Genomic DNA, 15,559 nt, shown 5'->3' on the forward strand with positions numbered 1-15,559 from the left:
CCATAAGAGCTGACACTCTACAGGAGAGCCGTCCCTGCCCATAAGATCTTACACTCTACAGGAGAGAGGACCCTGACCATAAGAGCTTGCACTCTACAGGAGAGCCGTCCCTGCCCATAAGAGTTTACACTCTACAGGAGAGAGGACCCTGACCATAAGAGCTTGCACTCTACAGGAGAGCCGTCCCTGCCCATAAGAGCTTACACTCTACAGGAGAGAGGACCCTGACCATAAGAGCTTGCACTCTACAGGAGAGCCGTCCCTGCCCATAAGAGTTTACACTCTACAGGAGAGAGGACCCTGCCCATAAGAGCTTGCACTCTACAGGAGAGCCGTCCCTGCCCATAAGAGCTTACACTCTACAGGAGAGAGGACCCTGCCCATAAGAGCTTGCACTCTACAGGAGAGCCGTCCCTGCCCATAAGAGCTTACACTCTACAGGAGAGAGGACCCTGACCATAAGAGCTTGCACTCTACAGGAGAGCCGTCACTGCCCATAAGAGCTTGCACTCTACAGGAGAGCCGTCCCTGCCCATAAGAGCTTGCACTCTACAGGAGAGCCGTCCCTGCCCATAAGAGCTTACACTCTACAGGAGAGCCGTCCCTGCCCATAAGAGCTGACACTCTACAGGAGAGAGGTCCTTGCTTGATGTCCGCCCTTCAAAATGTCACATGACATGGTTTACATAAAACCAGTACCGGATTAACATCTCAGGATCCTGCAGCTACAGATTGTCTGGTGCCTTATACTCCGCCCATCAAGTAGACCACACCTTAAAGGGGTTGTCTGGGATTAGGACGGGTTTGGGTTTGTTTCTGGAAGAAAGCAGCCGTGTTTATCTAATTCTGAACAATCCTTTTAAGTCATGCATGGTGTTAAAATGTTTGTCTGCTCTCACCCTTATCCCTCCCTGTATATCCCCCTCCTCTCTTTCCCACAATGCGACTGTCTAATTAACGTATATACACATATGTTATCAAATCTGCAGTAAAACTGTCATTGTTACCCATAGCAACCAATCACAGCTCAGCTTTCATTTCCTAACTTACCCTGGAAATATGTAAGCTGTGCTCTGATTGGTTGCTACGGGCAACAGAGACAGTTTTACTGTTAGACAGTTTTGATCAATCTTCCCCAGTATTTACATAAAGATACACACTGGGTCAGATTTCCTAAGACTGGCGTTTCATATGACAGTCCTACCTCTCTGCTCCGCTGGAGCAAGATGCGACAGATTTATTAAAAGGTGCACGCCTCTTAATAAATGTGTCGCACCTTCCCACTGGCCGTGTACCGCAACTGTGGCATAGCAATACAACTGCAACACCGCACATAAATAAAAAAAATTTACTCACCTGACCGCTCCGCCTCTCCCCTTCAGATCCCCTAATGCTCGTACATCAGACACTGACGCGTGGGGACATTATATGTTAATGTCCTATCATAGGGGGACGGGGGGACGGTACGGGGTCTGGCATCTATTAGACATTTATGACATAATATGCCATAGATGGAAATACCCCTTTAAGAGCTGCTTATCCAGTTGAGGTTGGTAAAAATTAGTCTAGTCATGCAGGGGTTAAAGAATGGCTGTCATCCACACGGCCGGTGGTTGCGCTTCATGTTCCTATATGCTTGCATTACCTTGACTGTCTCTGGCCAGAGGAGCACTGGACGGGATCTATCCTGGGCAAGGTCTCAGTGCTGCAAACGGGTCTGAGTGACAGGCCGGGCATGTGCTGATATAAGGCATTGAGATCTACAGTCCCATTCTGCGGCCAGCACTCCCCTCTACCCCTCCAATCCCAGCACAGAGTCAGGGGGGCTGCTGCCTTCAACAAGTGTTCCTAATTTACCTTCTGGTTCACATATTGTCCACTGCAAATACCTTATATACGAACATAACCCGCAACAGAGCACGGAAATCAACACCTTATAGTATATACAGCCGACTTTTACTCATTTAAGAGGTTACCCTATATCGCCGCCAGGGGTCGTTCACACATAATGGTACTGTATGGTATATGTTTAGTAAAAACTGCAGTAAAACCTCATATTAATAAGTGTTTTGTCGCATTTGTACCGCAAACAGCATTCATTTTTTCCCCCAGTTTTATGGCAATAAAGTTTTTTGCATTGTACTATGAAAACTTTCTCAAGTACTTTGTGTTTCAATTCCTCACCATTTCAAGATCTCTGTTTGCGGTCAGTGAACGAAAGCATTCTTGTTGACATCTAGAGGCTAAACATTTGTCCAGGCCTATTCCTGCTCTGTAAATAAACCATCCGACTATTGAGAAGTGATACCAATATTTTCAATGATCTATAAATAAGCATTTTGAGCACGTCTTGCTGTAAATAGAACCCCCCTTCCCACTGAACACGATCATATGTAAATATTGCAGCTGTGGTTTGGCCCCTACATCCATACCACCCAGAACAATTATTTATTTTGCAGCTTAAAAAAAACTTTTTTCCATTGGGTCATTAGACACAGAGCACCAAACCACTGGGTCACTAGGGGTGCAGAACTCCCACTGGGTGACTGGTACTTAAATGTTATGTCACTGGGTCATCAGGAGCAGAATATGATCTGACTGGAGCCAAGGAGTCATTACGTGGAGTAACTCGGGACATTGCACAGTAACGGGTAAACCTGTTACTCCCATTGCCCCAACCAGTGACTAAAACAAAACAAAATGTAATGACAAAAAATGATTGTGGCCTACACCATGATTTTATTAAACCATGAAAAATATCTGACTCAAATCCCAATACTTCACCCCATGGCCAGCTGGTCCACGCATGGCGCTCGGCTGTTGACCACGCACATATATCTGCCAGGACCCGCATGCACCTGGCTGACGCATAGGCCGTGACTGAGGACCGACCACACACTGACAGTTGCCCTGCCGTACCTCAGTACCCTGACTGCCGTGGGCCCTTAACATTACTATAACCTTAGGTGAAGTGTCTCTTTCAATTAAACTAAAATATTATATCAGAAATGTCCACTGGGACAACTCATGCCTCACAATACAGTTTGGGAGGCTGCTCTTTTAACCTCTCTTTGTATTATGCTCTACGGACACCAGGTGCTCTTTTCTGCACAGATGGCTGCTTCCTGCAGTGCAGCGATGCGGCTGCTGTTTTGCTGGAGACCTCACTCTTGCACTGACCCCCGCCCAGTCCCTCCAGCACCTTGTCTCCTCTGCTCCAGCTCTGGTTTATCTCACGGTACTCACTGGCCTGCTCCTCTGCACACTCCTTTGCATTCAGCTCCTCTGCAGAAAGCTCACACAAATCACATCTAGATCTCCCCACATGAGCACTGACTGGAAACACTTTACACACCCACTTCTTGTCCGGGCAGAATCTCCTATCTCAGAAACATCCTCTCCAATAACAGTGCCCACTTCTGCAGGTAAGAGATGAAAAGTTATTTGTCTCCCCCTTTGTAGTGACTGCCGGTTACAGGTGGAAAATGGCAGATTATATAGTTACATCGTTTGTACGGTTGAAAAAAGACACATGTCCATTAAGTTCAACCAAGGGATGGGAAAGGGGAAGTAAAAAATTTCTGGGAGGGAAATAGCAAGGAATTAGGGTAAGAGTTGAGACAATGTGCACTAGAAAGGCTATTGCACTCTGTACTTCTTCTTTATGGATTGCAGTCTAATCTAGAAGTGACCTATTTTCCTGCCAGATCTTTTCTTGTGTATCCCGGCCTTGACTTGACAAGAGCAGAGTCGTAGCTAGACTTTCATCCACCCGGGGTAAAGATTAAGTTTGCTGCCCTAGCTCTGTATTTAAATACCCTGACCAAGGCAGAATGACTTGTTGGTGCCCCTCTATGAGCCAATTCCCAAAGGAACATGCCTCTCCAGACTTACCCTACTACTCCCCTTGTGTAGAGTATGTTTACCCAGTTCTTCATGGGGCCCTCCAGCCCAGTGGGCCTTACCTATGACAGGATACTTACTATAGAGCAGTGGTCTTTACCCCGTAGCCAGTGGCGTAGCTATAGGGGTCGCAGCGGACGCAGTTGCGACCGGGCCCCTAAGCCTGGGGGGCCCACGGGCCCCCGTTACCATACAGCAAGCTTCCTAAATAAATCTTCTGTGCCGTGAAGCCGGCACTTCCTGGTTACTACGGTCACATGGTACACTTAGTGTACCATGTGACCGTGTTCTCACGTGACACGTCTTCCAGACAGTGGAGTGGAAGAGTCGGTTCGGAGGAATCCAGGTAAGCTGCAGTCTGTAATGTAATGTATTGTGTGGTGTTGTAATGTAATGTATTGTGTTGTGATGCCTTGTAATGTATTGTGCTTTTTGCGGTGGAGAGGGGGGGGGGCGTTAAATCACAGCCCCCCCTCCTCTCTCCACCGCAAACTGCACAATCCAACACAATACAGTATAGTAACACATGACTATGAGAGCAGGGCTGCGGCTGTGTAATACAGTTATTGCCCCGCTCCTGAGTCCTGACATGTGCGCGCCGTCAGGATGATTTGATTCGGCCGGCGCTGCACTAATGATCTGCGGCACTGAAGACAGAACATGGCGGGTTTCACTACAAAACACCCCCATGTTCTGTCCTCAATGCCTGAACCGCCGCTCATTAGTGCAGCGCCGGCCGCATCACCTCAGGCTGACCGCAAGCGCACTTACTGTCAGGAGCGGGGCAATGGCTGTATTACACAGCCGCAGCCCCGCTCTATAACGGCGGAGATCAGAGAAACCTCTACTCTCCGCCGCTATTCTCCTGAATGCTGCGATCAAAGCTGACTGCAGCATTCAGGGGAGAATGAGAAGGGGGATGCCCCTGGATCGCGTCACATGGAATTCCTGTGACGCGATTGAGGGACATACCATATATGGGCAGACAGCCCAGGGTCCATTGAAGGACCCCAGTGCTGTCTGACCATATTTCCTGTTAGGGCATACTGAGGTATGTCCTAACAACAGCCTATGTACTATCTGTACACAGGCTAATGTACTGTAATATAGATATATACCAGTGCATTACTATCAGCATATAGATATATGCCATGACCTGCCTAGGTAGAGTCGTGTGTTAACCTTAAACCATACTATCCCCCACCCCCATTTAGTAACGACACATGACACCGAGGTTGGATGTGAAATGGCCACAGCAGCCGTTTATTAATTTCACAGTTTTATAAAAACAATTTAAATCCGAAACATTCGGATAACTAGTTAGGAATCCACCAGAGAATTCCTCCTAATAATTCACATGACCCAACATGGGTCAGAATCATAAATAACAATTAAACGTTAACATTAACCCGAGCAGAGGAAGTCCTTGAAGCCCCTTCAGATGTTCCTTTCAAGAACACACCGAATTAGCCATCTGCAAACCACTAATTACCTCCAGCCGTAAACCAGCTCGGAAGCACCGTTCACCTCTGCAGATGGCTCCAACCACTAGAAGTCCACTTCAAGGGGATAACACCCGATGAAGCCCTCAAGTGATATACCGACCACTAGAAGTCCACTTCAAAGGGATAACACCCGATGAAGCCTTCAAGTGACATACCTTCTACCAGAAGACCACTTCAAAGGGATAACACCCGATGAAGTCTTCAACCATGTACCTTTTTTGGGGGACGCATACCCCCGATGCGACCCCCCCACCATTTTGTACTGACTGGCCTCAAGGACTCCCCCCGCCACCGCGAAACAGGCCTTGACCACCTTAAGCCTGTGAGTTCCTCCACACCACCACCGCCCTTTCTATGCCTTCTGCTATAGCCAAGCTCCAAATATCAATGCCAACCTCGGTCAGATGAACCCCGTCACTCCTCCAGAAATTCCCCAATCCTGACTCCAAATCCCTATGCCTCACGCAAATGCCCCCGTTCTTCGCCACAAAACGGGACACCGCCCGGTTAACCTTTATCCGAGCCTTATTTACTCTCTCCACCGATCTAGCTAACCGCCAATGCTTCCTTGGGACTATGTCCGACCACACTACCACCAACTTGGGATAAGATACCCACAAACACAACAAATCATGTTTGATATCCCGCACCAACTCACGAAAAGGGCGGACTCCTAAGTCATTCCCACCCACGTGCAACACTAAAACCTCCGGAACCCTATCAAGCCGCACATATGTCTGGAATTCCGCCAACACCCTGTTCCACGACATACCTCTAAACCCCAGCCAATGCACAACCGCATCCTGTCGCGGAATGCGCAACTGGCGACCATCCGGGCGGACGTCCGCCCTCAAAGCCCCCCAGTGCACGTACGAATGACCCATCAACCACACCAGACAAGGAGGCGAATCTGAAACGGAAAACACAGTTAAGCACCACCATATAACATTTGCAAGCATAAACAACAAAATTACAACATATGGGGGCGGACATAGGACTTAAACCTTTTAGACTCCCAACGACCAATACGCCTCACCCCCTCATCATCCAACCCCCAGCGCCCTGCTTCCGTTGCTGCGCCAATCCGGAAGGAATGAGATGAATATGAGCCTGCCGCAACCCCAACCGCCGTCAAACATTTTTTAAAAACAGCTCCAAACTGAAACCTGGACAAGAACGACCCGTCCACATGACGTAACAAAGGCAAATCTGGAGACCCCCTGTTTTTTGTAAAACCCCGCATGCACTCAACTGGGCACATGACCGACCCCGGGAGAGCGAACAAAACTATCAGTTTTCCCTTCCCTAATTGGTCAGTTTTTGATCTACGCAACCATACCTCCAACCGATCTGCAAAAAGGCTCACCTCCCCAGATCTCAGCCCCCCTGCCTGTTTAGTACTTGGCGACACCAACTCACCTATTCTAAATGCTCCGAAGAACGCCAACGAGAAAGCCAACCGAAACAAATCCACCCAGGCATCCCCTAACCAATACAAAAGTGCCACCAACCTGTCTCTATCCGTATTGACATCACCCAACTCTCTTACCCACTCCTCCCACTGCCTCCAACAAGCAGCATAAGCCCTCCACGTCGTGCGCGCCAAAGACCTTTGTAACAGCTGCTCTACGGGACCGATACCAGATCCCATAGATGATCCGGACAAGCCAAACCGAGACGTTCCGCTCCCGGGGCCAATTGCCGAAACCGGTCCCACTGCGAGCGAGAAAGAGCATCAGCAACACAATTCCGTACACCCGGGACATGCACCGCCACCACCCACGCGTTCAACGACAAACACACCAACACTAAATGTCGCAACAATTGAACTACCGGAGGAGAGGACGCCGTGATGTTATTAATGGCAAGCACCACCCCCATGTTGTCGCAGTAAAAACGGACCTTCTTATCCCTGAGCCTGTCCCCCCAAATGGTAGCCGCCACCACGATGGGAAACAGCTCGAGCAGGGCCAGATTCCGCGTCAATCCACTGGACACCCAACTAGCCGGCCATTGACCTGCGCACCACGGACCTCCCCCGTAAGCTCCAAAACCACCCGCCCCAGCCGCATCCGTGAAAATATTCAGATCACTCGTATCCTGCGCTGGGGCCATCCATAGCGAGCGACCATTGTACTGGCCCAAGAAGTCATCCCAAACCTGAAGATCAGCTCGGTGCTCCTCCTTGAGCCTCACAAAATGATGCGGCGCCCGCACTCCCGCCGTTGCCGCCGCCAACCTTCTACCAAACACCCTCCCCATCGGCATAATCCGGCAGGCGAAATTCAACTTCCCCAGCAGCGACTGAAGCTCCCTCAGCGACATTTTCTTCCTTCTACAAGCCCGTCGCACCTCCAGCCTCAAAGCACCCAACTTATCCGCCGGGAGCCGACACTCCATTGCCCCCGAGTCAATTTCGATTCCCAAGAAACAAATCGTCGCTACCGGGCCCTCCGTTTTTTCCGGCGCCAAAGGGATCCCAAAATCCCTCGCCACCTTCTGCAGGGCATGAAGCAAGTTACCGCAAACCGGCGAACCCCCCGGGCCAACGCACAAAAAATCATCTAAGTAATGGATCAACGAATCGACCCCGGATACTCCCCTCGTTACCCACTCCACGAAGCTACTAAACGCCTCGAAGTATGCACAAGAAAGAGAACACCCCATCGGAAGGCACCGATCCACGTAAAAGGCCCCATTCCAAAAACAACCCAACAGCCGTTGGCTTTCTGGATGCACCGGCAACAACCTGAACGCCGCCTCGATGTCGGTTTTTGCTAGCAGCGCCCCCGGACCCGCAGCCCGCACTAACCCCACCGCCTTATCTAATGAGGTATAAACTACGGAACACAACTCGTGATCAATCCCGTCATTTACCGACGAACCTTTGGGATACGATAAATGTTGAATCAAACGAAACTTTCCGGGCTCGCGTTTAGGGACAATACCCAGAGGGGACACAACTAAATCTTTCACCGGCGACTCCACAAATGGCCCCGACATGCGCCCCAACGAAACTTCTTTTAACAACTTTTCCGACACGACTTCCGCATGCAAGTAAGCCGATTTTAAATTTCTCCGCGTAACCGGAACCTCATAAGGAGGCGGAGGAATAACAAAACCAACACTAAACCCTTCATAAAGCAACTTAGCTGCCGCCCTATCCGGATACTCATTTAGATAAGGGGCCATCCTTTCCACCCTCACCGGCGACACCCCCTTGACCAGCCCCCTGCTGGTTCCCGGACCTCTTTTTCCGCAGACATTTTGCCGCCCCGTGTGATGCACCATTACACTCGGAGCACACGTGCTTGAACTTGCACGTGGCCCCAAACTTGCACTGGCCTTCATTGAATTGCCAGCAAAACCCCGCCTTTCCCCCGCCGCTTGGTCCACTCTGACTAGACTGGCCTCCCTGGCCACCGCTCCCGGGAAAGGGCTGCCTAACCGGAGCCGTAACCCGTAACCAGAGAGCAATATCCTTCTGGTCCCACCGAATCGCCGGCCGAACCGCCTTCCGCTGACGGAATTGCTCATCATATCGCAGCCACGCCTGACCCCCATACGCCCTATGAGCCTCCCCAATAGCATCAAAATAACAAAATAACGCCGAACAATTTTCCGGCGCCTTTTCCCCTATCACACTAGCCAATATGGCGAACGCCTGCGACCAATTAACGAACGTCTGCGGGATAAGCCTATACCGCCGCCGTTCCTCCTCGTCCTTTTTACTCTCATCCCGCTTGCTCTTATCCAAATTGAATTTAGCCAGCGGCAAGAGAGAAAAAATTTCAACATATTCATCTTTCCAGATCCGATCACGCACCTCCTGCTTTAAATGCGCCCCCAACGGACCCTCAAAACAAACATACACCTCCCCCCGAGCACGATCGTCCATGCGCACTCGATCGCCGTCCTTCTGTGCCTCAGTCTGCACCGACACCGCGACCGCCTCTCTAACCGCCACCACAGGACGCGCCTGCAACGATCCCACGTCCCTGGGGCCTTCCCAAACTACCGCAGGGGACACTTCCGTTACTACCGGCGCCGCGGCCCTATCCAGGCGCCCCACCAGCTCCCGTAAGCAACCCACTAACTCTGCCATACCCGCTCCGTCGCGCCCGCCCGCGCCACTACCGGCCCCCGATGCTATGCTAGCAGCCCCCCCGCCGACACCCGACATAAAAATCGCTGGATAAGACAATAATGGAGTTATACACTCACCGGGCTGCACAGGCGCTGTGTTCCCGTCAGCCGGACCATCCTGACCTCGACGATAGACGTCCAGTTCACCTTCCTCCAGTTCTTCTCTCGCCGACGACTGTCCCTCCCAACGACATCTTCGAAAAGGGGATGAGGACGCGCTGACCGATGGGCCGGCAACCTGCCGCCCGACCGCCGGGACCCAGACTTCCGACCGGACCTGTTGCCTCGACGTCGCTGCAGATCTAGTCGTCCGTCTAGACGATCCTGACGAAGCCTGCCCCCTGGCCGGAACATCACCATGCGGGGCGGCCGTACCTTGCTCTCGACATCTTCCATCTGATGGGGGAGGGGTGACAGGGAGCCCAGCCTGCGACTCCCTGCTTACCGCCGGACCCCGTCGCGGCCTGGGATTCCTGCCAGGACGCAGGGCCTGGGAAGGGGCGGTCCTCCCAGCTGCCTGGCCTGCAGCGTCCGGGATCGGGCTCCCTCTGCGACGCCGTGTCCGCGGGACTACCTCCGGACTAAGGCGCTCTGGAGGTCGGGACCGCCGAGAGGGACGGGTCGACACAGCCTGCATCGCCGTCACCCCTGCCACCGCTCTCTGCCTGCCCAGCGCAGGAGCGGTTGTTGCCGACTCCCCCCCCGCCGCCATAGCCATGCTCGTAGGGGGGCCGGGGGAGGGGAGCCTGTCCCTTGCAACGGACCCCGAACGCCGTGCCCGACGTGGCGAAACGGCGTCCGGGATCCGCGTTAATGCAGCCACGGTCTCCTCCAGCCATCCGGGACCGTGGTGCACAGCAGCGGCACGCAGCCGCTCTAAAATCAGGGCCTCTGCCATCACTAAAAACCGGGCAACGGGGAGCTTTGCTTACTGTGTGTTACTCCTCCCGCTGCTTCCGGCTCAATGCCGAGAAACAGCGGGAAGCGCAGTAACGGCCCCCCGTCCCCCTTAACTCCTCCCCGTCCCTCCTTCAGCTCCTTCAACTTTCCCTCACCTCGTAACATTAACCCTTTCCCTACCAGGACGGTCATGTCGGCTTCCCTTAAGCCTGCAGCTGCGTCCAGCCTCTTCTGTACATTAAAGTTTAAAAAATAAAGTAAAAACAAAGTAATGTTAAATTAAAAAAAAATCCACATACACCTTTTTTACAATAAGCATTCAAATAAGTCTCAATACATAAAATATACATATAATCGGTATTGGCGCGGCCGTAATAACCTACCCAACAATTTTTTTGCATCATTTATGATGTGTACGCTGTAAAAAATAAAATAAAAACTGCTTTCTATCACTTATTGTGGGGCACGAGGTGCGATGATGAATTTAACCTCCATGTGCCTCACATTAAGGGCTCATTTACACAAGCGTGTGCGTTTTGCGCACGCAAAAACCGCGGCGTTTTGCGTGCGCAAAAGGCACCTAACAGCTCCGTGTGTCAGCCCTGTATGAAGTGCAGCTGCGTGCTTTTCGCGCAGCCGCCATCATGATGACACTCCGGTGGAATGTTTGTCAACAGAAAAGCACTTTTGACTGCTGTTGCGCGAATCACGCGCGTCCCACGGAAGTGCTTCCGTGTGGTGCGCGTGATTTTCACGCAGCCATTGACTTCAATGGGTGCGTGATGCGCGTACAGCGCACAAAGATAGGACATGTCGTGAGTTTTTTTCAGCGGACTCACGCTGAGCAAAACTAACGGACTGTCTGCACGGCCCCACAGACTAATATAGGTGCGTACGACACGTGTGAAAAGCACGCGCGTCACACGCACGTATATCACTCTCGTGTAAACGAGCCCTAACAGTAATTAACCCCATGATGTACCTTACACATTAACCCATTATGACTGAGAAACATGATGGGGTTAATTACTATTAATGTGAGGCCCATTCAAAATTCATCATCACACCTCGCGCCTCACATCAGAAAACGAAAGAACTTTTTTTATTACTGTTGGCAAAGTAAACGAAGTATCGGTATCGTAGTGCAAATTTTGGTATCGTGACATCCCTACACTGTGGGTCGCGTCCCCCTGGGGGTTCGTGTGAAGACCTCCGGGGGGTCGCGAGTCACTCACCGAGGTCCCGGTTCCATTTAATGCTGGAGCAAGGAGCTGACATCTCCTTGATCCAGCATTCACTGTGCCCTGAGCGGCTCGACGCAGGCAGGCGGGATGTAGCAACATCATCCCGCCTGCCTGCGCTGAGTTACTCATAGCACACACCGGAGGAGGCGAAGGATCCCCCACCCAACGTGGGAGCGGGGATAGGCAAGTAATTATGCTATTTTTCTATTATGCACATATGGGAGCATTATACTGTATGGGGGCTGATATTGCGGGGGGGGGGGGGGGCATTATACTGCATTTGGAGCTGATAAGATAGGGGGCATTATACTGTATGGGGGCTGATATTGCGGGGGGGGGGCATTATACTGCATGGGGGCTGATAAGATAGGGGGCATTATACTGTATGGGGAGCATTATACGGTATGGGGCTGTTATGGGGGGACATTATAGTGTATGGGGGCGGATATTGCGGGTGGGGGGGCATTATACTGCATGGGGGCTGATAAGATGGGGGGCATTATACTGCATGGGGGCTGATATGGGGGAATTATACTGTATGGGGGGGCTGATATGGGGAGCATTATACGGTATGGGGCTGTTATGGGGGGGCATTATACGTTATGGGGCATTATACTATGTGGGGGCATTATACTATGGGGCTGTTGGGCAAGGCGTCTGGGCATAGGCGCGCGCAGGGGTCTGATGATGATGATGGTGGTGTTGGGGAGTGGTAGGGGGGCCCAAGCTGAATTCTTGCACCCGGGCCCATGAGCCTTTAGCTACGCCCCTGCCCGTAGCTCTACAGTTGTTGCAGGCTGTCTGGGTATGCTGGGAGTTGTAGTTTTGCGACATCTGGAGAACTACCGGATAGGGATCACTGTCAGAGAAGATGCAGAATTTTACTGATATGATTGGAAAAAACAACATTACACAGTAAGTGAAGTATTTAAAGGACATTTTTAGCAAATACAAGTCTCCACATGTTTGCGCACATCTTCAATGATACCATTTCTGTCTACACTTTAAATCCACAAATTTAGCTTTTCCATTTTAATCCTTGTAAACTAAGGATACATGCTCCCTACTATAGCTTGCAATGCTGTTTTATCTCTGCTGCCTCCTACTGGTGAATGTTCACATAACTTTAGACGAGCTGACAACTACCAAATAACACAAACTAAATAGGCCCCTTTAACTTTGGGGAGCCCTTTTAGCCAATCAGAAGTTGAAATAAGGCTTAAATGCTTCTGCTTACATTCATTTGAAGCATTCACTCGGTGGCGTACCTACTAGAGAGGCAGTATACAGATGTAGTCGTCTTTATCTTGACTTTTTCAATGACTTTTCAATGGCTTTGGTGTGATATGACGCTGCAGCAAGTTATTAAATTCAAGATAAAGATGGCTACATCTGTATGTCACTGGGGGCCCTTAATAAGAGCGGTCTGGCATTAAACTGCCCCTGCTGCTACCCTTCACACCATCATGGAGTTAAATGACAAAATTCTGTTCATCACAATGAACTGTTTTGCCAGATATGTCTGGTGTCCACAGACTGCTCCTCCCCTCTCACAGCATAATGCTAATACATAGACTAAAGGGGGATACTTCAGCTGCATCCCCCACCTACCCTACTCCCTGTTTTCGATTTACTATTTTACACTAGATGGATTCCTTTTTGACTGAGTAGATTTCTGAGCAATTACAGAGCCTGCAGACAGGGAAAGAGGAACTGCAAGCTGCTGGAAGTTGAGGAAAATGTTGCTTTCACCTTATAAGATACACTTGACCTGCCTAGGTAGAGTCGTGTGTTAACCTTAGACCATACTATCCCCCCCACCCCCACTTAGTAAAGACACATGACACCGAGGTTGGATGTGAAATGGCCACAGCAGCCGTTTATTAATTTCACAGTTTTATGAAAACAATTTAAATCCGAAACATTCGGATAACTAGTTAGGAATCCACCAGAGAATTCCTCCTAATAATTCACATGACCCAACATGGGTCAGAATCATAAATAACAATTAAACGTTAACATTAACCCGAGCAGAGGAAGTCCTTGAAGCCCCTTCAGATGTTCCTTATTAAGAACACACCGAATTAGCCATCTGCAAACCACCAATTACCTCCAGCCGTAAACCAGCTCGGAAGCACCGTTCACCTCTGCAGATGGCTCCAACCACTAGAAGTCCACTTCAAGGGGATAACACCCGATGAAGCCCTCAAGTGATATACCGACCACTAGAAGTCCACTTCAAAGGGATAACACCCGATGAAGCCTTCAAGTGATATACCTTCTACCAGAAGACCACTTCAAAGGGATAACACCCGATGAAGTCTTCAACCATGTACCTTTTTTGGGGGACGCATACCCCCGATGCGACCCCCCACCATTTTGTACTGACTGGCCTCAAGGACTCCCCCCGCCACAGCGAAACAGGCCTTGACCCCCTTAAGCCTGTGAGTTCCTCCACACCACCACCGCCCTTTCTATGCCTTCTGCTATCGCCAAGCTCCACAGATCAATGCCAACCTCGGTCAGATGAACCCCGTCACTTCTCCAGAAATTCCCCACTCCTGACTCCAAATCCCTATGCCTTACGCAAATGCCCCCGTTCTTTGCCACAAAACGGGACACCGCCCGGTTAACCTTTATGCGAGCCTTATTGACTCTCTCCACCGATCTAGCTAACCGCCAATGCTTTCTTGGGACTATGTCCGACCACACTACCACCAACTTGGGATAAGATACCCACAAACACAACATATCATGTTTGATATCCCGCACCAACTCACGAAAAGGGCGGACTCCTAAGTCATTCCCACCCACGTGCAACACTAAAACCTCCGGAACCCTATCAAGCCGCGCATATGTCTGGAATTCCGCCAACACCCTGTTCCACGACATACCTCTAAAACCCAGCCAATGCACAACCGCATCCTGTCGCGGAATGCGCAACTGGCGACCATCCGGGCGGACGTCCGCCCTCAAAGCCCCCCAGTGCACGTACGAATGACCCATCAACCACACCAGACAAGGAGGCGAATCTGAAACGGAAAAAACAATTAGGCACCACCAATATAACATTTGTAAAGCGTAAACAACCCCAATCATAACATATGGGGGCGGACATAGGACTTAAACCTTTTAGACTCCCAACGACCAATACGCCTCACCCCTTCATCATCCAACCCCCAGCGCCCCGCTTCCGTTGCTGCGCCAATCCTGAAGGAATGAGATGAATATGACCCTGCCGCAACACCAACTGCCGCCAAACATTTTTTAAATACAGCTCCAAACTGAAACCTGGACAAAAACGACCCGTCCACATGACGTAACAGAGGCAAATCTGGAGACCCTCCGTTTTGCGTAAAACCCCGCATGCACTCTACAGGGCACATGACCGACCCCGGGAGGGCGAACAAAACTATCAGCTTTCCCTTCCCTACTTGGTCAGTTTTTGATCGACGCAACCATACCTCTAGCCGATCTGCAAATAGGCTCACCTCCCCAGATCTCAGCCCCCCTGCCCGTTTTGTACTTGGCGACACCAACTCCCCTATTCTAAATGCTCCAAAAAACGCTAACGAAAAAGCCAATCGAAACAAAACCATTTCATCTGCAGAACGACATACCGATGCTAATGAACCGCCCAAAGAGTTAAGCAAAGCAAACGACACCGGCCTTCTACTATCCGCCTCCACCCTACCTCGACGCAACCCCTTCAAAGCCTGCGATACCAGAAATTCCTTCGATACATCCCGAAAACCCCGCAGCTTAAACCCAAACGCCACCGCAGATATGAACCGGTTCACCTTCGCTACTGAAAACCCCGACTCCCAGGCGTCCCCTAACCAGTACAAAAGTGCCACCAAC

At 50.7% G+C, this 15,559-nt stretch overlaps 1 protein-coding gene across 3 annotated transcripts in view; it reads right to left on the reverse strand.

Moving 5' to 3' along the window:
* ME3 (malic enzyme 3) overlaps positions 1 to 15,559 on the reverse strand; it is a 335,644-nt gene that overhangs the window by 246,645 nt on the left and 73,440 nt on the right. The window contains exon 1 of one of the 3 annotated variants that reach the window (XM_075851434.1): positions 1,646 to 1,731. The exons of 1 other annotated variant lie outside the window; for it this stretch is intronic. The gene's annotated coding sequence lies outside the window, so the exon portion shown is untranslated. Of the gene's footprint in view, positions 1 to 1,356; positions 1,379 to 1,645; positions 1,732 to 15,559 lie in introns of those variants that run through there. One more of the 3 variants, XM_075851435.1, reaches the window with a different exon arrangement.

Source organism: Rhinoderma darwinii, chromosome 2 (genome assembly GCF_050947455.1).
Source record: "Rhinoderma darwinii isolate aRhiDar2 chromosome 2, aRhiDar2.hap1, whole genome shotgun sequence".
Lineage (NCBI taxonomy): Eukaryota > Metazoa > Chordata > Amphibia > Anura > Rhinodermatidae > Rhinoderma > Rhinoderma darwinii.